At 43.6% G+C, this 24020-nt stretch overlaps 1 protein-coding gene across 1 annotated transcript in view; it reads left to right on the top strand.

The window, feature by feature from the left end:
- Positions 1 to 12733: 12733 nt before the first annotated feature.
- SPMIP3 (sperm microtubule inner protein 3) overlaps positions 12734 to 24020 on the top strand; it is a 38498-nt gene continuing 27211 nt past the window's right edge. The window contains exon 1 of the mRNA XM_002809234.3: positions 12734 to 12883. The gene's annotated coding sequence lies outside the window, so the exon portion shown is untranslated. The remainder of the gene's footprint in view (positions 12884 to 24020) is intronic.

Raw genomic sequence — 24020 nt, 5'->3', positions numbered from 1 at the left:
AGTTGTCATTTCTCTGCAGGCTGCTAGAACAGTATGTCCAGGCACTGAGGAGAGAGGGCCTGCCAAGAGGAAGCCTGGGCCTGGGGCCACCCAGCTGACATCCTGGGTGTTGGAGCCCACGCAGCCTCACAGCTCAGCCACTTAGACTCCTGCACAGGTCCTAGGATTCATTCTGATCCGAAGCAGGAGGATGTGACAGCCTTGACCCCAACTCTCTGGGACTCAACATGTAGCCCGTGGTATTTGTTGTCCAGCATTGGTCCAGTCCCTGACGCTGATAACCAGGCATCCAGCTTATCCCTAAGACTGAGCCTCCCTCCCTCAGTGTATGCTCTGGTTCTTATTGTCAGCCCCTGGATTTGTCCTTTTTCTGGTAACTGCTCAGCACCCCCAATGCCTCCTAGATTGGAGGACCTGCCCAGCCTCCTTTGAGGAAGAAGAAGGATGTACAAACATTTACCAGGTGACTTCAGCATCCCAGCCACAATTCTAGACCCTGGGCCACATCTTCTCCTTTTATATCCTCATGGCAGTTGTGCAAGGCTGAACTGGTCCCCAGTATAAATGAAGAACATTGACGCTATTGAAGCTCAGAGATGATAAGGACATTTCCCAAGGTCACCTGGCTGGGGAGTGGAGGAGCAGGCGTTGGAGGCCTGGTCAGTCTCACCTGAGAGCGTCATGTTACTACCGCTCCACTCGGGGCCTCCCCGGGACTGAAGCGCAGCTCCAAACTGCAGCCGAGTCTGGGCTCTCACCTGCCAGCCGCCTCACTAAAGGCTGCTCCTCCTGGATTTGCCACGGCTCTGTCTTCTCACCTGTTTGGGGTCCCTCACTGTGGTCAACCTTGCATCCCACGTAGCCAACCGGCCTTGAGGAAGAAAGAAAACTCTGGGCCTGAAACCAACTTAGCCACTTAATAGCTTGCTCCATGACCCTGAACAAGTTTCTTAGTTTCTCTGCAAGTCGGTTTCCTCATTTGTATAAAACCTACCCCACAGAGTGGTTGTACAGATGTAAATCTGAATACTCTTTAAAATCCTGAATTTAAAAGCTTTTTTTCCAGCAACATATTGAGACATCATCTCAAAATAAATAAATAAATAAATAAATAAAAAAGTAAAATCTTCTTTCTCTGACCATGAGTCTGGACTTAATGTTTAAAACTCTTTGTTTTAGGGCCGTGCGTGGTGGCTCACGTCTATAATCCCAGCACTTTGGGAGGCCCAGGCAGGTGGATCACCTAAGGTCAAGGGTTCGAGACCAGCCTGGCCAACATGGCGAAACCCCCGTCTCTACAAAAAATAAAAAAATTAGCCAGGTGTGGTGTCACATGCCTGTCATCCCAGCTACTCGGGAGGCTCAGGCAGGAGAATCACTTGAACCCGGGAGGTGGAGGATGCTGTGAACCGAGATCGCACTACTGCACTCCAGCCTCGGCAACAGAGTGAGACTCTGTATCAAAAAACAAAAGCAAACAAACAAAAAACTCTTTATTTTAAAACTGAGCTTGTGGTTTTTTGTTTTTGAAACCAACAAGACTGAGAGGACACTTGCAGAGGTTTTTCACAGATGATACTGCTATTGGAATCAGTAAATTGTATTGTGTATAATATAGGATATAACAATGTCATTCTGGCATTTGTTATGAATGCAGCCATTAGGCAACAAAGGCAAGGGAAAATCACAGCGTTCTGTAAGCACATTTTGTAACAATGCCTCTTCCCAGGAGGGGCCCCGCCACCAGGCTGACAATTTTCTTCAGGCTCCATCAATGTTTTCCGTTGTTTAAAGATACACATTAATGTAAAGTCTCCTCCCATTCTCTCTGTAAATTACAGCATTCAGAAGAAGTGGCAGCTGCTGTAATTAAGACACAGTTAATTGCCTATCTCCTTAATTGCAATGATAGGATTTTGACAGTTTGGTAAATAAGAATTGTTTGGTTTCCTCTGGCAACTTCAGCCTCAGTCGGTTCTCTCCTGCAACTGCTGAGTCACCCAGTCTGGGGACAAAGGGCTGTGGTCCAACGGAGACAGGATGGGGCAGGAACTGCAGGTGAGAGGCGGGCAGTGTTTATGATTCACCTTAAGTCTCCTCTCTCTCTGCAAAAGCCTCCCCACCATTGCCCATTCTGTCGTCCAGTAAGATCCTCCCAGAGTTTTCTCCCAGATGAATCAGTCATCACATGAGCCCACAAGACAGGAAAAAACAGAAGCAGAACGCCCGTATTGTGGGGCGGTGATCTCCTGCTGCTGACGGGCACAGGAAGATGGGACGCTGTCAACTGAGGATACAGAAGCCCAGAGAGATTAAACGTACCCAAAGTCAGGGAGTTATGGTGTGCAAAGCCAGGATCCCAGCTCAGGTCTTCTGACCCACAGCCTCAAGCACACTCCACAGAGGCAGGGATTTGGGGTCACCCAGACTTGGGTTCGGAGCCTACCTTTGCCTTTATGCCTGTGTAACTGTGGGTCAGACATCAGTGTTTCCAGGCCTCAGTTGCTTCCTTTGCAAAGTGGATTTTGTAGTACCCACCTCATAACACTGTGAGAATTTAAAAAAATAATCTGTTGGGCATGGAGGCTCACACCTGTAATCCCAGCAATTTGGGAGGCCCAGGTGAAAGGATTGCTTGAGCCCAGGAGTTCAAGACCAGCCTCGGCAACATAGGGAGACCTCGTCTCTACAAAAAAACACAAAAATTAGCTAGTCATGGTGGCATGCATCTGCAATCCCAGCCAATTGGGAAGCTGAGGTGGGAGGTTTGCTTGAGCCCGGGAGGTCGAGGCTGTAGTGAGTTATGATTGCACCACTGCACTCCAGCCTGAGGGACAAAGTGAGAACCTGTCTCAAAAAAAAAAAAAAAAAGAAAGAAAGAAAAAGAAAAAGAATCTTACGAGGAGGAGACTTTAGCAACATGTCAGGCTTACAATAAGGGCTCCACAAATGGAAGTTATGTAGCAAGTATGAATCTTGTTCCAAAACTTACATAAATAACTTTTTTTTTACATTTCTTTATTTTCCATAAACTTAATTTTGACTGTGGTCTGCATTCCATCTTCCATTTCAGGTATTTCTCTCCAGGATCTTGCTACTTATTGACGACACCATATCAAGGAGCCAGAGTCCAAATGATCATTGTAAGAAAAACTGCACCTAATTTTCACAGCCTCCTAGGAGGCCTGGAGAAATCATTGTACTTGCCTGCCGTCCTATGTGGTGCTGAAAAAAAAAAAAAAAAGAGGGGCAAGAGAAATAAAACAAGTTTCCATAGTAAAACAGTACATAGCTCATCTTCTGCCGTGGTTATGATTAGCACTGAAACATGACTGTAAGCTCTGACTGTGTTGTGACAACCATGTTATCATCAGTGTTTGCTTCCCAGAGGCCACACAACGCTCAGGAACTAGGATTTTAGTGACAATGGCATCTGGCTCTTTCTCAGTACCCCTGTTCTTTATTGTTGTTGTTTTTGCTTGTTTGTTTGTTTGTTTTTTACTATAACTCCTGTATTTCCTAAGTATAAAGATAAAGGAAATATTGGTATACAATATCTAACATTTTTTCAACAAGTGAATGAAAAAGGGAGGTGACTGGGTAGAAAATTCCTATTTAAAAACAAAATTCCTTTACAGGCAGGTAGATCTTGTCTGGCTCAACACATATGTGGGTCTGGCTCTGCAGAGATGGGCTTCAAGAGCAGGTGCGGCAGCTCACGCCTGTAATCCTAGTAATTTAGGAGACCAAGGCGGGCGGATCACCTGAGGTCAGGAATTCCAGACCAGCCTGGCTCACATGGCGAAACCCCTTCTCTACTAAAAATACAAAAATTAGCTGGGAGTGGTGGTGCGTGCCTGTAATTCCAGCTACTCAGGAGGCTGAGGCAGGAGAATCTCTTGAACATGGGAGGTGGAGGTGCTGAGATCCTGCCACTGTACTCCAGCCTGGGCCAGACAGCAAGAATTGGTCAAAAAAAAAAAAAAAATGGATGGGCTTCAACAAGATAGAAGCTCAGTGCTCTTTCATCTAAACCCAGTCCCGAGGAAAGCAGTCAGGAGTTCGTTTGGTGGCTCCACTAGCATCAGGGAGCCAGCCTTCTTCAAATGTATTATTCCACCATCCTACATTCCCGGCTTTCATCACAGGGACCCAGGACTGCTTGAACCCCCGCATCCGTCTGCATCTCCACCGAACAGGAAGGAGAAGACCATGTCTTTTAAAAGTAGCACAGAGCACTCGCCATTGCATTTCCTTGGCCAAAATTAGACACACAGCCACACTTAAATGTGACATACAAGGACCTGGCCACCCAGCCTGCTGCCACTAATGCATGTTTCACTGAACACTATAATCTTCACTCAAGCAGAGGCTGCTGGATGCCACAGTCCCAAAGTAAGTACCCCACATACACTGCACGGTTCCAGCCAGCCCAGTGCTTACCTAACCAGCAAACCTAGATGTTGCCAGCAAACACAACATTGAAACACTGCAATTTTCTGACATGAGACCTACACAGTTCTCAGTCTTGGCTTTAAAAACCATCTGCATTTGGCCTCCCTTGAACCAAATCCCCCAGAACCTAGAATCTGTGCTAGATTGAGTTTCCTGCTCAAGGATATAACTTTCCCACCCATTGCACCGTCTGTACTCTCTTAGTCTTTCTATATTTTTTTCTTGGACAAATGAAAGGGAGGCTGAGGAATATAGTCTTTAGTTGAGTCACTCCTGAGCGCAGCTAAAAAGTGAGGGTTCTATAAGGACGGAATAGATATGAGGGACAAATAGCAGTCTCTATCACACCCATAAATTGGTTTAAAAAAAACATGATTGCTCACGCCTATAATCACATCACTTTGGGAGGATCACTAGAGGCCAGCAGTTCAAGACCTGTCTGGGCAATGTGGCGAAATCTCATCTCTACAAAAAATTTTTACGAATTAGCCAGTCACGGTGGTGTGCACCTGTTGTCCTAGCTACTCGGAAGGCTGAGGTGGGAGGATTGCTTGAGCCCAGGAGTTCAAGGTTGCAGTGAGCCCTGATCACACCACTGCCCTCCAGCCTGGGTGACAGAGCGAGACCCTGCCTCTACCCAAAAAAAAAAAAAAAAAAAAGTAGAGTTTAAAGTAAAAATAACCATAGCCCTGCTCCCTCCCCAGCAGGCTTCAGATGTATTCATGTAGTGATACCGTGGATTTGAAACACTCTTACCTAGATCCTAAGCCATCAGATGACCAAGTGACATCTGGGTATAAATGAATGGTGCCATGGACCTATGCATTTGTCATCACACATTCAATACCAGCAGCCCATTTGGGCCTGAGCTAGCAAGGAGGCCTGTGTCTCTTTAACCCCACAAACTTCAGGTCAGTAAAAAGAGCACTGGACTTGGAGTCAAGATCTCCAAGGTGAATCAGAGCTCAGCTATCTAGTAAGTGACTGATTTTGTGTAGGTGCCAGAAACGGAAATAATAATAAGGCCAAAGAACACACGATGAGAAGTTATCATGGACCAGGCACTGTGCTAAGCTAATGTGCATTGATTCTTTATTCCCGGTAACAATCCTACAATCTAGATCATAATGATCTTACTGCCATTTTTCAAATGAGAAAATTAAGGCTCTGAAAGTGAGGAATGATCAATGGAACCAATAAAGTAGTAGCATGAGAATTTAAAATCAGGGCTCAGCCTGGGCAACATAGTGAGACCCTATCTCTACAAAAAGTTTAAAAATTAGTGAGGTGTGATGTCTCATGCCTGTAGTCCCAGCCACTCTGGAGGCTGAGGTGTGAGGATTGCTTGAGCCCAGGAGGTTAAGGCTGCAGTGAGCCATGGTTGTGCCACTGCACTCCAGCCTGAGTGACAAGCGAGATCCTATCTCAAAATAAAATAAAATAAAATAATGAAACCAGGGCTCTGTGGCCAGACTTCTTGCTCTTAACAAACTTATGCTGCTTCTCACGAAGAAGAGAAGATACGTGCCAACCTTAAGGTGTAACTGGGCTGGCACACAGGTAGACAGTACATAGTGATCAGTGGTGTGGGAGAGGGATTACAAGGTCAGGTGGGTAGGGGACACTCCCTAGATGAAGAATGAATAGAAATCAGCCAGGTAGACAAGGGGAGCGGTGTGTCTACAGCCAGGATGCAGCGTGCGTGACAGCATGGCTGCATCGACTGCACAGTGGCTGCTGGGCCCCAGACATTGTGTTTTCTATCATGGAGAATGGAAGCGGAGGTTGGAAAAAGATAGTTCGTTTTTCAGTGAGGAAAACATTCTGTAGCAAATCCCCAATGGATGTTTCCTTACATCTTGTTGGTTATGTTGGTTAGAACTAAGTCACAAAGGTACTCTGAGCTGTGACGAAGGACAGAACCATGAGCATAGAACTAAAAGGATTGGGAACTGGATGTGGCAGCGTGCACCTGTAGTACCAGCTACTCAGGAGGTTGCACCTGGAGTACTAGCTACAGGAGATTGGCGTGGGAAGATTACTTGAGCACTGGAGTTTGAGACCATCCTGGGCAACATAGAGAGACCTTGTCTCAAAAACAAAACAAAACAAAAAACCCCAAGACCAAAAAGTGAATAAACAAAACACTCTCTCTCACACACACACACACACACACACACACACACACAAGGGAATGGGATCTCCAAACTTGGCTATCAACCATAATGATTTTCTTGGGCTGGGCCAACTGCAACCTGAACAAAATTGTGGTTGTGTTAGCCAGGAAGAAATGAGGGCTGCTCGGTGGGGAGGGGACCTACAGGCTCAGCTCACAGTCTTCCAAACAGGTCCAAACAAGAGGTGATAAGGAACTGAACTAGCAGATGAGTTGAGAACAGCATGGTGAGACTATCAGGAAGCAGAAGTGAAAGTACTTAGTGAGCTACCAGAAGTGAGGGCTGAGGGAGAAGGATTCTTAGGCGATTCCCAAATGTATGACTTGGGTGACTGGGATGTCGGTGATTTAATTAATTGGGGGCAGAGGGTGAGGACTGGGGAAGGCAGGCTCATGAGATGCATAAAATGATCTTATGACTTAGGAGACAATCTATTGCTTGGGGGATCCTACAGAGACTTTCCTGTCTCTTGATCTGTTGGGCAAATCAAATAAAGAAAGCAAGTAAAAGCCTTTTCATATAAGCCTCATATAATTGTAAATGTCCTCATCTCTTAAATAGAAAGCAGCTGGGGTGGCTGCCTGATCTTATTTCCCCAGTGGCTGTGTCTATGTGACCTGACCCCGACAGATAGGGTGTCATGGAAGCTGCGTCATATCAATGGCAGTGCCCAAGGGACCATGAACCCCTGCTTCTGGGATCCCACGACCTGACCTGGTACTGCCTCCTTGAGTCCCATCCTTCCTTCAATTCTATAGTCTACTCCAATAAACTGCCTTCCAAGAAATTAATTTTTTATCAAGTTAATAGTGATTATTTTTGTAACTTAAAACCAAAAGAACTTTATTTAAGTCCTTGATAAGGTCTTTAAAGGTATACAGTATGCCACAGATTCCCACATGTGGTACTCGTGCCAACAGTGTTTCCTTAGAATCTTATCATGAGCAAATGAGAAAAAAATTGACTGTGAGACATTCTACAACCGGCACACACTCTTTAAAGCAAATTATTATCATGAAAAGCAAACAAAAGAATGAGGGGAAATAGATTAGAAGAAGCCAGAGTCATAATAACCAAATCGAATGTGATTCGATCATGGGTCACTGAAAATAAAAGAGGAAGAAAAGATAAATTTTGAAAAACATTTGTGGGTCATTTACAAAAATTCAAATTCGGACTGTATATGTGATGTTATTATAAAATTAGTGTTACTTTTCTTAGATGAGACAGCCCACTGGGGTTAACAGAAAATGTTCCTATTCTTAGGAAATGCATGCTGAAATATTTAGAATTAACTGTCATGATGTCTACTTTCAAATGATTCAGAAAAAATTATATAATGTGGTGAAAATATTAAAAATTGGTGAAACTAGGTTGAAGGTACATCAACGCTTGTTGTATTCTTTCAACTTTTCTGTAAGTTTGAAATTTTCTCAATAAAACGTTTGATTATACAATTATAAATGGTCAATTTACAATAAAAAAATCCAGGGGAAAGTGAAAAAAAAGTTTGAGGAGAACATCCAATATGCAATTGTCCCAAAGGGCAGTTTATGTCAATGAGTCAGAGTGAGACCTCCCAGTCTACATAGTTTTTTGAGGTTTATGGCTCTCCTATATAATTATAACTAACATTTGCAAACCAACAAAGTACTGTCACAGACATTCTGCTTGTAATCCCGATGTGAATGAGCCTCATGTGGTAGGTTTTATTGCCCTGTTTTATAGCCAAGGTACAGAGCTGCACTTTTGGTCTATGTTCGTCTCCACGTCTCCTAGAATTTCCTCACTCCCGGCTGGCCAGTACAGGAATGAGTACCTGGCAGGTTCTCCTCAAACACTATGTATTGTGTGTCTGATAAAGAGACATTTTTAAATTGTCATTGAGAATATTATGTCAGATATTTCTGCAAAATGTGGCTTTTGTAAATAAAAAAAATGCTTTTTGTTTTGTTTTATTTTGAGATGGAGTCTTGCTCTGTCGCCCAGGCTGGAGTGCAGTGGCGTGATATTGGCTCACTGCAAGCTCCACCTCCTGGGTTCACGCCATTCTCCTGCCTCAGCCTCCCGAGTAGCTGGGATTACAGGTGCCCACCACCAAGCCCGGCTAATTTTTTGTATTTTTAGTAGAGACAGGGTTTCACCGTGTTAGCCAGGATGGTCTTGATCTTCTGACCTTGTGATCCACCCGCTTTAGCCTCTCAAAGTGCTGGGATAACAGGTGTGAGCCACCATGTCCAGCCAAAAAATTGTTTTTGAGACAGGGTCTCACTATGTTGCCTAGTCTGGTCTCGAACTCCTGGCCTCAATCGATCCTCCTGCCACTTGGCCTCCTGAGTAGCTGGGACTACAGGTGCACGTGACCATGGGTCTAATGGAATAATGGGATGGAATGGCTGATGGAACGCTCTTTAGCCACCATCTTCTTCATTCCCCCCCCACCCCCAAAGCACATGGTGTACATGCTCCAGTGTAAACATGGCAACATTTGACTGGAGACAGATGGAAAATGCCAGGGTTGCAGTTCTTTTGAAGGGGGAGGTCATTTGGCCTTGGGTTGGTCTCTTAGACAGGGTTTCCTGGGCTCCACACTCTGAGATGGAAATTTTCATGGGGCAGTCTGTTGGGAAGTGGTCTGTTGGGATGTGCTTGTGTAGCAACACGTGTAAGGCAGTGAAGAAAACAGGATTTGGCAGAGGGAGAAGCTGAACTATGAGTCACTTACGTCAGATGCGTCAGCCAATGCCATGGAAAGCTCTGAAACTAGAATGGAACTCCAGAGATGTCCCAAATTCAAGCAAGAAGGCTAGACTTTTGTATCCCCATGTTAACCAATGTTTGGACATGGGCTACCCCAGGAAGGGTGTGTAATCATGGGTAATGCCAATTCTTGGCACACAAGTGAACTATGATCTAGGAGCAGGCAAAGCTTTCAGCTGGGGAATAAAACCTTGGTCCTCAGGAGAGCCTCCAGAAAGTGCATCGGGCTCTGCAGCAGTGCACTTCCCAGTCTGGGCCAGGACCCAGGCCAAGAGGACAGATTGCTTTTCTTTGTCATATCTCTTGTTCTCTTTTAATCTAGAAGAGTTGCTCAGCCTTCTGGTATCTTTTTTGACTTTGTCATTTTTAAAGAGTCCAGGCCAGTTAGGTTGTAGAATGTTTGAATTTGTCTAATCTTTTCTTCTGACTGAAATTCAGATTATTTTTCTTTGACTCATCATTTCTTTGCTCTCTTAGTGGGTCAGGCACTTCCCCTGCGGGTCATGTTGCTGCTCCATCTAATTATCGTCTGGCGGCCAGCAGAGGAAATGGTCAATCCTGAAGCGGTGGTGAGGCGACCCCTGCATTATCTTCAAGCCGTCAAGCCAGGAGGAATAATAACTCTGGACAGAGATGAACCTGAGTTTGCAAGCTGTCAAGTGCATTGACCTCTTTGTCCTCAACCAAATCCGAGGTCACCAATCCTTTCCACACTCAGCCGTGATGTTGGCAGAGCAGATTTGCCAGGTTCTTCTCGGGGGCCCCACTACCCTTGTATTTAAATCCTGAGTCTAATTCTCATCTTTTCCTGTCCCCCACTGCAGGAGATGAGAGCCTGTCTGTATGCTGCAAAGGGGGAGCAATGCTTTCACACTTTGCCTAAATTAATGATGATGTTTGCCATCTTACTGCAAAGCATAGGTTGTACTCATCAGGAACCAGCCAGTTTCATTACTCTCATAATGACTTCTCCAACCTCTCAAATGCCTGAGAAACCGCACCTGCCAGTTGCTTCCTCCTCCTCCTACTCTGTCCTTTTGTGCTGTAAGTGAATTTTTTTTTTTTTTTTTTTGGAAACGGAGTTTTGCTCTGTTGCCCCGGCTGGAGTGCAATGGCTCGATCTCGGCTCACTGCAACCTCGGCCTCCCGGATTCAAGCGATTCTCCTGCCTCAGCCTTCCGAGTAGCTGGGATTACAGGCATGCGCCACCACACCCGGCTAAATTTGTATTTTTAGTAGAGACGGGGGTTTCACCATGTTGGCCGGGCTGGTCTCGAACTCCCGACCTCAGGTGATCCGCCCGCCTTGGCCTCCCAAAGTGCTGGGATTACAGGTGTGAGCCACTGCGCCCGGCTTAAGTGAAAGTTTTAACACTTGCTTCTCTACAGAATGCCAGGGGCTAGCCCTACTCCACCTCCCACCGGTAAGGACTTTACTGATACCCTGCTGGTGTGACCTGCACGTATATATCCAGATGGCCTGAAGTAACTGAAGAATCACAAAGGAAGTGAAATTTGAATGGCCTGTTCCTGCCTTGACTGATGACATTCCACTACAAAAGAAGTGAAAATGGCCGGTCCTTGCCTTAACTGATGACATTACCTTGTGAAAGTCCTTCTCCTGGCTCACCCTGGCTCAGAAATCTCCCCCACTGAGCACCTTGTCACCCCCACTCCTGCCCGCCAGAGAACACCCCCCCTTTGACTGTAATTTTCCTGTACCTACCCAAATCTTATAAAACAGCCCCACCCCTATCTCCCCTTCGCTGACTCTCTTTTCGGACCCAGCCCACCCGCACCCAGGTGATTAAAAAGCTTTATTGCTCACACAGCCTGTTTGGTTGTCTCTTCACACGAACGCGAGTGAAACTTTCTTCTTTGTACTTTCTATTATGTTGCCGGGTATATCTTACATAAAGAACATGGGAACTTTTTGTTCAATTTTTTTCCTCAATGAAGAATACCGGTTATTACTCTTAAAACGCCTTTGACGTCAAATAGCTGGATTCAAATCATAGATTCATTACAGCCTGGTTGTGTGACTGTCAGGCAAGTTCCTTAGCTTCTCTTAGCCTTCATTTCAAATAGAAATACTTCATTTTCAATAGAGAATCTCCTTCCATGTTGGTGATGCAGATTCTAGATGGTGTGTGTCTAATAGCTGAAACAACGTGTGGTGCTTACTCAACAAATCAAACCAATTTCTCATTTCTCTTAGTGTGGTTCCAGTTTGTTGCTTCTGTCCTCATATATTTATTTAAGTTTTCCCTAGCTTACCTGCTTTCAACAAAATGCTGTGTCACCAAGACTCTGTTATTATGTTATTTTATGCCTGTTCCATGTAGGTTAAGCTCCCAGCAGGATCCCAGCCTGGCCCCTGGTCTCTCCTGAGTGCCTTCTGGAATCTTATGGAAATATTTTACATCCTAACGTGCAATCTGTATTTAACTGAGAAGTGTCCTGTTTCCAGGACAACCAACTGTAGATAACATCAGTGTTGGCTGGGTGCGGTGGTGCACGCCTGTAATCCCAGCACTTTGGGAGGCCAAGGCGGGAGGATCATGAGTTCAGGAGATCGAGACCATCCTGGCCAACATGGTGAAACCCCGTCTCTACTAATATACAGAAACTTAGCCGGGCGTGGTGGCACGCACCTGTAGTCCCAGCTACTCAGGAGGCTGAAGCAGGGGAATCACTTGAATCCGGGAGGCAGAGCTTGCAGTGAGCCGAGATTGTGGCACTGTACTCCAGCCTGGGCAACAGAGACTCCATCACAAAAAAAAAAAAAAAAAAAAAAAGATAATGCCAGTGTTTGGTTTGTTTTGGTTTGTTTTGGTTTGTTTTGGTTTGTTTTGACAGAGGTTGGTCAGAATAAATCTTTTTGCCACTCTCCTCTTCTCGGGTTATGGCTTGCTTCTATATAGTGGTGCTATTGTGATACTCCATGGATTGGTTTGAAGCACATTTTTAAATAATTAAAATTATCCTTTGATACCTGCAAAGGAGCAGGTTGGAGCCTGATCTAGCCTTGGACAAGGCAGGGCTGGCCTCATCTGCCCCTCGTGCCAAACCATCCTTCCTCAATTCTAGCTTGCAAAGGGCAGGACTCCTCAGTGTGGCACCACCCAGATTTTCACCTTACGTTGTCCTTGGGACAATCTTTACAGAAAAGAAAGCTCTAGTGATTAGATAGCCTGGATTATTTGCCTACATGATTTTCCTTTTCACACTAATTTTTGCCCTTTCTTTCATGTGCAGCTGGTCTCTCCCTAGAGACCAAAGGAGCTCTCTTTTTCTAAGCCCAAGACCTGAAAGGCATTGCCTGGCAAAACCTTGCAAGCCACTTTGCATCACAATACCCTTTGAATGATGTCAGGGAATCAGGCCCTGCCACTCTGCAGTTGATCCAGCAGCAGGAGGCAGCTGTAATCATCACTGTCCTCCAAGTACTTTTAAGAACAAGGAGGTCTCTGCCCACGGCAGCCCAAGCAGGTAATAGCGGTTGGTTGTTACTGCCTGTACCTCTCTCTCGCCTCACTTAGTAGCTGCATTACTAAATGGCTGACTGCATTTCAAATATTTTAGCAACAGGAACTCACAACATAAAGAAACTTCATGGCAAGCCTTTTGGTAAAGCAAAAATTTCTTTTAGAAAGTGAATACTCATCCCTCTCAACTTTGAATTCTTGTCATAGTTTTAACTCAACGTGTCTTTTTTTTTCTTAGAAACGGGTACACCTATATTAAATAAGATAATTGGTTCTCTGTGATACAAGAAGAGCTAGGTTTTAAAAACTGTTAACTAGATTAACAGGTTACTGAGTTAGCTGATCGATTGATTCTTTCATTTTCACTCATTCTGAAGTAGGCATCAAGCACTCCTTGGATAGCAAACACTTTGCAAGAGAATGAGATAGGAGAAGAACAAAGAGAGCGAAGATTGTGGCCACCAAACAAAGTGGTCCCCAACATCTAGGAGCTCACATTTTACCTGAAGAGACAAAGTGCTGTATAAAACAGATGTCTTGGCCAAGCGTGGCGGCTCACACCTATAATCCCAACACTTTGGGAGGCCGAGGTGGGAGAATCACTTGAGCCCAGGAGTTTGAGACCAGCCTGGGCAACGTAGCAAGGTCCTGTCTCTATTTAAGAAAACAAACAACAACAACAACAAAAAAAAAAAACCCAGATGTCTCGTTGTTTGAAGAACTTCTAGAACCTTATCCAAAGCCTGGCGGAGAGTTGTCACTAATTTTTCTTAAATAATAGAATGAATAAATCAATTCAGAAACCAATAAACCAAAAAGGAAAGGACTCAGAACCAAAACGCATAGGAGAATTTACCAAGGGCTCTGGGAATTCAGAGGAGGGAAATGGGCCATTTGAAACTCAGAAGAGAGGCCTCGTAGAGAACATATATAGGACCTGAACAAAGCCCTGAAGAATGGGCTTAATTTAGGCTAGAGAAGGAAAAAAGAAAGAGTATTCATGCAGCAGAATTCACTACAGAACTGGTGAGAATCAGGGGAGAAGGGAACCAACCTTCCTGAACTGGGAAAACTGGCTGCCTGAGAAAACAGAAGCAATAGGAGACTGTCAAAGTAACTCAGTTGCTGCGAGCCCTCTTCTAAACAGCCTCTCATTGCACATGCTCAAAGGCAGCTAGTACAGTCAACATGCTGCTAGCCAGGGTGAGTCATATCAATCCTAAAGCACTTCTCCACCCATGCCTTCTCTGCACCCTCAGATCGCTAGGGCATGGCTTTCCCCAGAGGTTGAACTTCCTCTAATTTCATGAGCACATATGCAACACTTACAAAGAAATGGGGCATTATAAAATGCACCCAGAAAGTCAACGGATGCAACTTACTCACCAGTTCAAATGCCATTTTCTGACTATTCTACAAGTTTCCATTGCCTCACTGAATTTTCCAAATCTTACTAGATACATAACATCAGAGTCTTGGGACCCTGACGCTAATATCCTTCCTCTGCCCCTTCTCTGGACAGATTAATTAATAACTTGCTAGTTATCATTTAATTGGGGCCCATAAGTTGATTAAATTTGCTAAGTAACTGTCACTGGTTTCACTTGACATTGTACTGGGAGTACCCAAACTTTGAGTTGGTTTTTTTTTGTTTTTTTTTTTTGAGATGGAGTCTTGGTCTGTCGCCCAGGCTGGAGTGCAGTGGCATAATCTTGGCTCACTGAAGCCTCCACCTCCCGGTTCAAACAATTCTCCTGCCTCAGCCTCCAGAGTAGCTGGGACTACAGGTACGCACCACCACACCTGGCTAATTTGTGTGTGTGTATTTTTAGTAGAAACAGGTTTCACCGTGTTGTCCAGGCTGGTCTCGAACTCCTGACCTCAAGTGATCCGCCTGCTTCGGCCATCCAAAGTGCTGGGATTACAGGCATGAGCCACCATGGCTGGCTTGATTTAACAACACCTTTTAAAATTCTTTCCTATCATAAAAAGAGATGCCAATTTTTTAAATGTTTTTCAACTAAGTCTTTAGAAAGTCCTTCACCTTGAGGAAAGCTTTTCAGATGCTCCATATCAGGGAAAATGTCCAGGTTTTCTGAAACAAATGTGACTTACCTGCTCTTAGAGTCTGTTTTTTTAGACCTCTGAAAGAGGAGATGGAGGTGCAGCCACCCAACTGCCTAGAAGGTAATCTGGTATGAAAGGATTCTGTTTTAGCAGTGACTGTGCTTTAATTTTATATGCACTTGTGTGGCTCTATGATTAATATCTTACTTTATCTCCTCTACCAGACTGTAAGCAACATGACGGCAAAATCACGTGTCTTTTGCCGAACGCATTTCCTGTAGTTGCCTGGCAGGGTCAGGCAAAGGCAGTTGGTTAATAAATCTTTGCTGAATGGATCAGTCAATCAGTGATGCTACAGTGGAAGGGGCTTGAGCCTTGGGGTCAGACAGACCTGGCTGTGTGAACTTAAACATGTGATTTAACACTTTCTATAAACTAAGAGTAATCATGAACAACTTGCAGGATTCTTTCAAGGACTGGACGAAATAGCCCATGTGAAAGTTCTGGTGGATGGTGGGTGTTAGCTGAGGTTCTTCCCCACCCCTTTCTACCAGAGGGTAGTTGTTCTTTTTCAAAATCGCTTCAGCTATTTTAGTTCTCTTGCATTTCCAAATAAATTTTATTATTTTAATTAATTTATTTATTTATTTATTTATTGAGACGGAGTCTCATCTGTCTCCAGGCTGGAGTGTAGTGGCGTGATCTCGGCTCACTGCAACCTCTGCCTCCCGGGTTCAAGCGATTCTCCTGCCTCAGCCTCCCGAATAGCTGAGATGACAGGCAGGCGCCACCACGCCTGGCTAATTTTTGTATTTTTAGTAGAGACAGAGTTTCACCATGTTGGCCAGGATGGTCTCAATCTCTTGACCTCGTGATTTGCCAGCCTCAGCCTCCCAAAGTGCTGGGATTACAGGCGGGAGCCACCGTGACCAGCTCCAAATAAATTTTAGAATAAGTTTGTCTGTATCTACAAAAAGTCCTGCTGGGATTTTGTTAAGACAAAGCAGATCAATGTGCGGTGAATTGTGATCTTTATTACATTCTCTTCCAATCCATGAATGTAGTCTACCTCTCAGGTCTTCTCTGGTTTCTTTCATCAACATTTTGTAGTTTTCAGCATACAAATCCGGTATATGTGTTGCTCGATTTTCACATATTCCATTTTTAAGCAATTGTAAATGGTTGTGCTTTAAATTTTTGTTCTAATTTTTTATTTATATCTAGAAATATGATTTTTTTACATATTAATCTTGTATCCATGATCTCACTAAGCATAGCTGTTGGTTTTAGGAATTTATTTGTAGATTTCTTAAGATTTTCTACATGGACAATTATGTCATTTGCAGCTAAGGACATCTGTACACCTTTTATTTCCTTTTCTTGTCTTATTGTACTGGCTAGGACTTGCAGCACTATGTTTAATACGAGTAGTGAGAGTAAACATTCTTGCTTTGCTACCAATTTTTAGGAAGAGAGCACTCAGTCTTTAACCATTATGTACGATGCTAGCTGTAGGTTTCTGTAGATGTTCACTATCAGATTGAGAAGGTTCCCCATAGTTTGCTGAGAAATTTTACCACGGATGGGTGAATTTTATTAAGTTCTTTACTATTATTGTATAGTATAGAAATTTGATTTAACCCGTATTATAGAATGCCAAAAATCTACTGAGAAAGTTGACAAAGTAAATCTTACAGATTTGTTCCTGAAGTCAGCATGCTGAACATTAACTTTGAGGAAGTTTGCTGCAACATGCATTTTTAATTCATTTATCTTGGTTCACCTTCTGAACACCAATGTGATAAAAAGTTGTATTGTTAAATTTTAATTTCTGTGCACTGAAAGTCTAACCTCAGTGGTCTGGGGGCCAACATTAGTTAATGGAGGTGGCTGAATCCTCCTAGGAGCCATGAAGCTGCACAAGCCTTGACTCATTCTTAGGAATGTACCTTAAGAAATAAATTCAATAGAATGAAATATGTTCATAGAGATATTTAGCATGACCAAAATGTCCAAAATTAGGGTATTGGGTTTCATAAATTATAACTCACTCAGTTATTCAGTAAATATTTATCAAATGTCTACCATGTGCTAATTATTATCTTTGACCTGACAGCCGTAGCAGCAGACAATTTAGACAACCCTGCCCTTTCTTTTTTCTTTACCTTTTTTTTATTTTTATTTTTATTTTTTGGAGACAGGGTCTCATTCTGTAACCCAGGCTGGATTGCAGTGGCATCATTTCAGCTCACTGCAACCTCCACCTCCCAGGCTCAAGCTATCCTCCCATCTCAGCCTCCCAAGTAACTGGGACTACAGACACATGACACCTGCCCAGATAATTCTTGTATTTTTTGTAAAGATGGGGTTTTGCCATGTTGCCCAGGCTGACCTCAAACTCCTGATCTCAAGTGATCTACCCACTTTGGCCTCCCAAAGTGCTGAGATGACAGACACGAGCCACTGCACCCACCATGGAGATTACTTTCTAATGAGGGCAGGGTAAAACAAATATAAACAAGATACATAAGTAAACGTACAGTATGGCAAATGGGGATAAGTGTTTTGGAGACAAACAAAGGAGTTCAGAAGTGGGGTGGAATGGAGTCTTATTTTAAATAGAGTGGTGGATGGCCCTTACTAAACAACACAAAGCAACGTTAAATATTAAAATTAAGAATACTCGGCCAGGTGAAGGGGGCTCACGCCTGTAATCCCAGCACTTTGGGGGGGGCCAAGGTGGGTGGATCATGAGGTCAGGAGTTCGAGACCAGCCTGACAAACATGGTGAAACCTCGTCTCTACTAAAAATACAAAAATTAGGTGAGCGTGGTAGAGCACGCCTGTAATTCCAGTTACTCAGGAGGCTGAGGCAGGAAAATCGCTTGAACCCAGGAGGTGGAGGTTGCAGTGAGCCAAGATTGTGCCATTGCATTCCAGCCTAGGCGACAGAGTGAGACTCCATCTCAAAAAAAAAAAAGAATACTCTAGCAATGTGGAAAAAGTTTCATGATATATTGGTCAATGAGAAACAAAGAATATAAAATAGGGCCAGGCACAGAGGCTCAGGCCTGTAATCCCACCACTTTGGGAAGCTGAGGTGGGAGGATTGCTTGGGCCTAGGAGTTCAAGACCAGCCTAGATAACATAGTGAGCCCCATCTCTACAAAAAAAAAGAAAAAAAATTTTTTATTTAATTAGCTGAGTGTGGTGGCATGCACCTGCAGTCCAAGCTACTCAGAAGGCTGAAGGGGGAGGATCACTTGAGCCCAGGAGGTCGAGACCAGCCTAGCCAACGTGGTGAAACCCCATCTCTACTAAAAACAAAAATAAAAAAAATTAGTCAGGCATGGTGGTACACGCCTGTAATCCCAGCTACTCGGGAGGCTAAGGCAGTAGAATCACTTGAACCCAGGAGGTGGAGGTTGCAATGAGCCAAGATCACGCCATTGTACTCCAGCCTGGGTGACAGAGCCAGACTCTGTCTCAAAAAGAAAACGAAAAGAAAAGAAAATTAAAAATTACAAAATAAAATATCTGCTGTGGTTTAAATATTTATGTATGGGACGGGCACAATGGCTCACACCTGTAATCCCAGCACTTAGGGAGGCCGAGGTGGGTGGATTACTTGAGATCAGGAGTTCAAGACCAGCCTGGCCAACATGGCGAAATCCTGTCTCTACTAAAAATACAAAAATTAGCTAGGCGTGGTGGCGCATGTCTGTAATACCAGCTAGTCAGGAGGCTGAGGCATGAGAATTGCTTGAACCAAGGAGGTAGAGGTTGCAGTGAGCTGAGATTGCGCCACTGTATTCCAGCCTAAGTGATACTGTCTCAAAAAAAAATTTTTTTTTTTTTTGAGTCTCAAGAGTGAGACTGTCTCAAAAAAAAAAAATTAAGTATGTATGTGTATGTGTGTGTGTATATACATATACACACACACATATATATGATACAAAAACATGAAAATAGTTGTTTATGTGTAGAATTCATGGATGGTTCTAATATTGTCTTATGGCCTTATTTACTCTGGGCATACAATGTTTTCAGTTGTAAATAAAAATATTCAAAGATTTCCTAGGAATAATTGAGACTGGATGAATGGTAAGGCAAGGGTACAGACAGCACTTTTGTTTGCTTTGGAAGAATTTTACTTGGGGCACATCTAAGTGAGAATCTTCTATTAAGGCAAGTAAAAAATTACATATTTTCAGGGAGATGAAAGTTATGTTGTTCCTGGTGCTGAGAACAACAGTTGTACAGTACTGGCTGTGACTATGAAAATTATGGTAAGTTTACCATATGTTCATACTTGAGTTATCACATTCGGATTTGGTATGTGGATACATTTTTTAAGATTGACTAAAATAAAATGTACTCATATATCTTATTGCAAACTACACCTCCTTATGTGTCCAAGAGATTATGATTAATGGCAAAAAAAAAAAAAAAATGTGATTTGGTATCCCTTACATAAGGTAGAGGAAATTCTCTAAAGATCGGTAACCACTCCCAGACAAGGTCCTCTGATTATTGTAGGAGCATAGACTTGGACTCAAACACCATTGCTAATGTGTTCCTCTAAAAACGTTTGTATGGCATGGCAACCAGAGGCAACCCACAGAATGGGAGAAAATATTTGCAAACTACCCATCTGAAAAAGGATTAATAACCAGAATATATAAAAAGCTTAAACAACTCATAGGGAAAAGAAAATCTGATTTTAAAATAGGCCAAAGGGCCAGGAGCAGTGGCTCAGCTTGTAATCCCACTTTGGGAGGCCGAGGTGGGCGGATCACCTGAGGTCAAAAGTTCGAGACCAGCCTGGCCAACATGATGAAACCCTGCCTCTACTAAAAATACAAAAAATTAGCTGGGTGTGGTGGCAAGCGCCTGTAATCCCAACTACTCAGGAGGCTGAGGCAGGAGAATCACTTGCGCACAGGAGGCGGAGGCTGCAGTGAGCCGAGATCACACCATTGCACTCCAGCCTGGGCAATGAGAGCAAAACTCCATCTCAAAAAAATTAATTAATTAATTAAAATAAGCAAAAAATCTGAATAGACATTTCTCAAAAGAAGACACATAAACGGCTAACAGGTGTATAAAAAAAAAAAAGTTCAACATGGCTGGGTGTGATGGCTCACAGCTGTAATCCCAGCACTTTGGGAGGCCAAGGCGGGCGGATCACAAGGTGAAGAGATCGAGACCATCCTGGCCAACATGGCGAAACCCTGTCCCCACTAAAAACACAAAAAATTAGCTGGGTGTGGTGGTGCGTGCCTGTAGTCCCAGCTACTCAGGAGGCTGTGGCAGGAGAATCACTGGAACCCGGGAGACGGAGGTTGCAGTGAGCCGACATCACACCACTGCACTCCAGCCTGGCGACAGAGCGAGACTCTGTCTTAAAAAAAAAAAAAAGCTCAACATTACTAATCATCAGAAAAATGCAAATGAATACTGCAATGGGATATCATCTCACCTCAGTTCAAATGTCTTTTATCCAAAAGCCAGGCAATAATGAATGCTACTGAGGATGTGGAGAAAGGGGAACCTTCGTATGCTGTTGGTAGGAATGTAAATTAGTACAGCCACTATGGAGAACGGTATGAAGCTTCCTCAAAAAACTAAAATTAGAACTACCATATGATCCAGCAGTCTCACTGCTGGGTATATATCGAAGAGAAAGGAAATTGTTCTATCAAAGAGATACCTGCACTCCCGTGTTTATTGCAGCACTATTCACAACAGCCAAGCTATGGAATCAACCCAAGTGTCTATCAATGGATGAATGGATAAATAAAATGTGGCATATATATATATATATATATATATATATATATATATATATCCAAGAGATTATGATTAATGGCAAAAAAAAAAAAAGTGATTTGGTATCCCTTACATCAGGTAGAGGAAATTCTCTAAAGATCAGTAACCACTCCCAGACAAGGTCCTCTGATTATTGTAGGGATATATATATATATATACATGGGATATATATATATATATATATACATGCATGGAATATTATTCAGCCATACAAAAGCATAAAATCGGCCAGGCACAGTGGCTCATGTCTGTAATCCCAGCACTTTGGGAGGCTGAGGCGGGAGGATCACCTGAGGTCAGGAGTTCCAAGACCAGCCTGGCCAACATGGTGAAACCTCATCTCTACAAAAATACAAAAATTAGCTGGGCATGATGGCAGGTGCCTGTAGTCCCAGCTACTCAGGAGGCTGAGGCAGGAGAATTGCTTCAAGCTGGGAGGCAGAGGTTGCACTGAGCTGAGATCGCGCCATTGCACTCCAGCCTGGGTAACAGAGCGAGACTCCGTGTCAAAAAAAAAAAAAAAGCATTAAATCCTGTCATTTACAGCAACATGAAGGGAACTGGAGGACATTATATTAAGGAAAATAAGCCAGGCACAGAAAGACAAATATTGCCTGTTCTCACTAATATGTGGGAGCTTGAAAAAAAATTGAACTTGTAGAAGAAAAGAAACTGAACTTGTGGAGACGGTGAGTAGAATGATGGTTAGCAGAGGCTGGGAAGGGGAGTGGGGAAGAGGGAATAAACAGTGGATGGTTAATGGAACAAAAATACAGTTAGAAGAAAAAAGATCAGTGTTTGGTAGCACAATGGGCGACTATTGTCTATAATTTATTGTACATTTCTTTTTTTCTTTCTGTTTTTTTTTTGTTTTTGAGACTGAGTCTTTCTCTGTTGCCCAGGCTGGAGTGCTGTGGCTCGATCTTGGCTCACTACAACCTCTGCCTCCTGGGTTCAAGGATTCTCCTCCCTCAGCCTCCCAAGTAGCTGGGATTACAGGCATGCGCCACCATGCCTAGTTAATTGTTGTATTTTTAGTAAAGACGGGGTTTCACCATGTTGGCCAGGCTGGTCTCAAACTACAGACCTCAAGTGATCTGCCCACCTCGGCCTCTCAAAGTGCTGGGATTACAGGCGTGAGCCACCGCGCCCGGCCTGTTCTACATTTCAAAATAACTTAAAAAGTGGAATTAGAATGTTCCTAACACAAAGAAATGATAAATTCTTGAGGTGATGGACACCCCCATTACCCTGATTGGATCATTACTCATTGTATGCTTATATAAAAATGGCACATGTACCCCATAAATATGTACATCTGTTATATATACATAATAATTAAAAATAAAACTTTTTTTTAAAAAGCATGGCAACCCATGACAGATTTATTCCCTTACAAGACTGATTCAGAATTTCTAGGCACTGAGCACTCACTCTGTCTTCAAAGGGATAGTGGGGGCTGTCTTTGTTAGGAGCTCAAAAGCCCTGAATACCTGGCATTCTTCGGTCCAGCCTGTCACTTCCACTGAAGTAAACTGCAGTCAAGAAGCTTTTGGAGTTCGGGTTAGCAGATTAACCAAGAGCTCAGTTGTGTTTACTCAGATTTTGTCTTTCATTGTTTCTTCCTTCCTTCTCTCTCTCTCTCTTTTAAAATAATCACAGCAGTAAAAGTACATTATATAATTATTAGGCTCTGTTGGATAGCCAACTATTCCGTTATAATGTAATGCTGTTTAAAATCTTCAAGTTGCTTTGAAAAGCACACTCAGGTGAAATAAAGCAGCTAGCCAGCCGGCAGGCAATGAGTTAACCATTGTCTATGAAAGGGAAGAGGAGGAGACATCACACACTTTTTTTTCCCAGTCCTTTCGGTCTCCTGGTTACTGAATAGTCCTAGTTTTGTTTTGGCTGATGGTCTGGGTGCCTTGTGATTGTTTTGATAGAGCTAAGAGTTAAAATAAATATTTCTGCAGCCAGAGGGTTCCAGCCCTGGTTCCTTGGTAACCTCATACAAGTTACTTAACTTCTTAGTGCCTCAATTTTCTTGGGAGTAAATAGCAGTAAAACTCTGTAGGGTTGCTGGGAGGCTAATAGGAGTTCATACATGTTACCTGGTACGTAATCCATGATTGTCAGTAGGAACTCACATTTCTCCTTTCTCAAAGATGTTTTCAAGGACACAGAACACTCTCGCACACATCTGTGCCTCATTTAACCCTCCAGAGAGCTATTGTAATCAATGTGGAGAGTGGGAAAATGACCTGCCGCAGGTCACATGGGTCTCAGTCTGATATTCTCCTGCTACACCACTAGCCATGTTTGTGCAAACCACAGGCCCAGCTGTCTATGCATGCATAATAGATACACAGAGTGCAAAATTCCTAAGGTAAATGGTAAAAAGTATGCCTTTGTCCCCCAGCCACTCAGTTTTCCTTCCCATTGTTTACTCTTTTTCCTGTGAATTTTTTTTTTTTTTTTTTTTTGAGACAGGGTCTCACTCTGTCACCCAGGCTGGAGTGCAGTGGTGTGATCTTGGCTCACTGCAACCTCCACTTCCTGGGCTCAAGCGATCCTCCTGCCTCAGCCTCCTGAGTAGCTGGGACCACAGGCCTGCACCTCCATACCAGGCTTTTTTTTTTTTTTTTTGTATTTTTCATAGAGGTGGGGTCTCACCACTATATGTGATTATTTAAATGTAGTAGTTTGCTTGTGGCAAGCCACATTCTCCAGTAAATAATCCAGATGTGGGCCAGGTACGGTGGCTCATGCCTGTAATCCCAGCACTTTGAGAGGCTGAGGTGGACGGATCACCTGAGGTCAGGAGTTCGAGACCAGCCTGGCCAACATGGTGAAACCCCATCTCTACTAAAAATACAAAAATTAGCTGGGAGTGGTGGCAGGTGCCTATAATCCCAGCTACTCAGGAGGCTGAGGCAGGAGAATTGTTTGACCTGGGAGGTGTAGGCTGCAGTGAGCCAAGATTGTGCCACTGCACTCCAACCTGGGCGACAGAGTAAGGCCCTGTGAAAAACAAACAAACAAACAAAAAATCAGATGTGATATGAAATTTTAGACTAGAAACAACATATATGTTTAGTCTAGGGTCAGTAGGGAACAGAAAGGGGGCCAACATAGAGAATGAAGTGCTTAAAAAAAATCCTCAGAAGGGCTGGAGGAACAGGCTCTGGGTGGGGCCCCCAGGAGGCATCTAGAACATCTCCGCAAAACTGACCCATCACTGG

The sequence above is a fragment of the Pongo abelii genome, chromosome 1, assembly GCF_028885655.2.
Source record: "Pongo abelii isolate AG06213 chromosome 1, NHGRI_mPonAbe1-v2.0_pri, whole genome shotgun sequence".
NCBI classification, from domain to species: Eukaryota; Metazoa; Chordata; class Mammalia; order Primates; family Hominidae; genus Pongo; species Pongo abelii.
The sequence above is the reverse complement of the archived record's forward strand: the minus strand, read 5'-3'. Positions and strand labels throughout refer to the sequence as shown.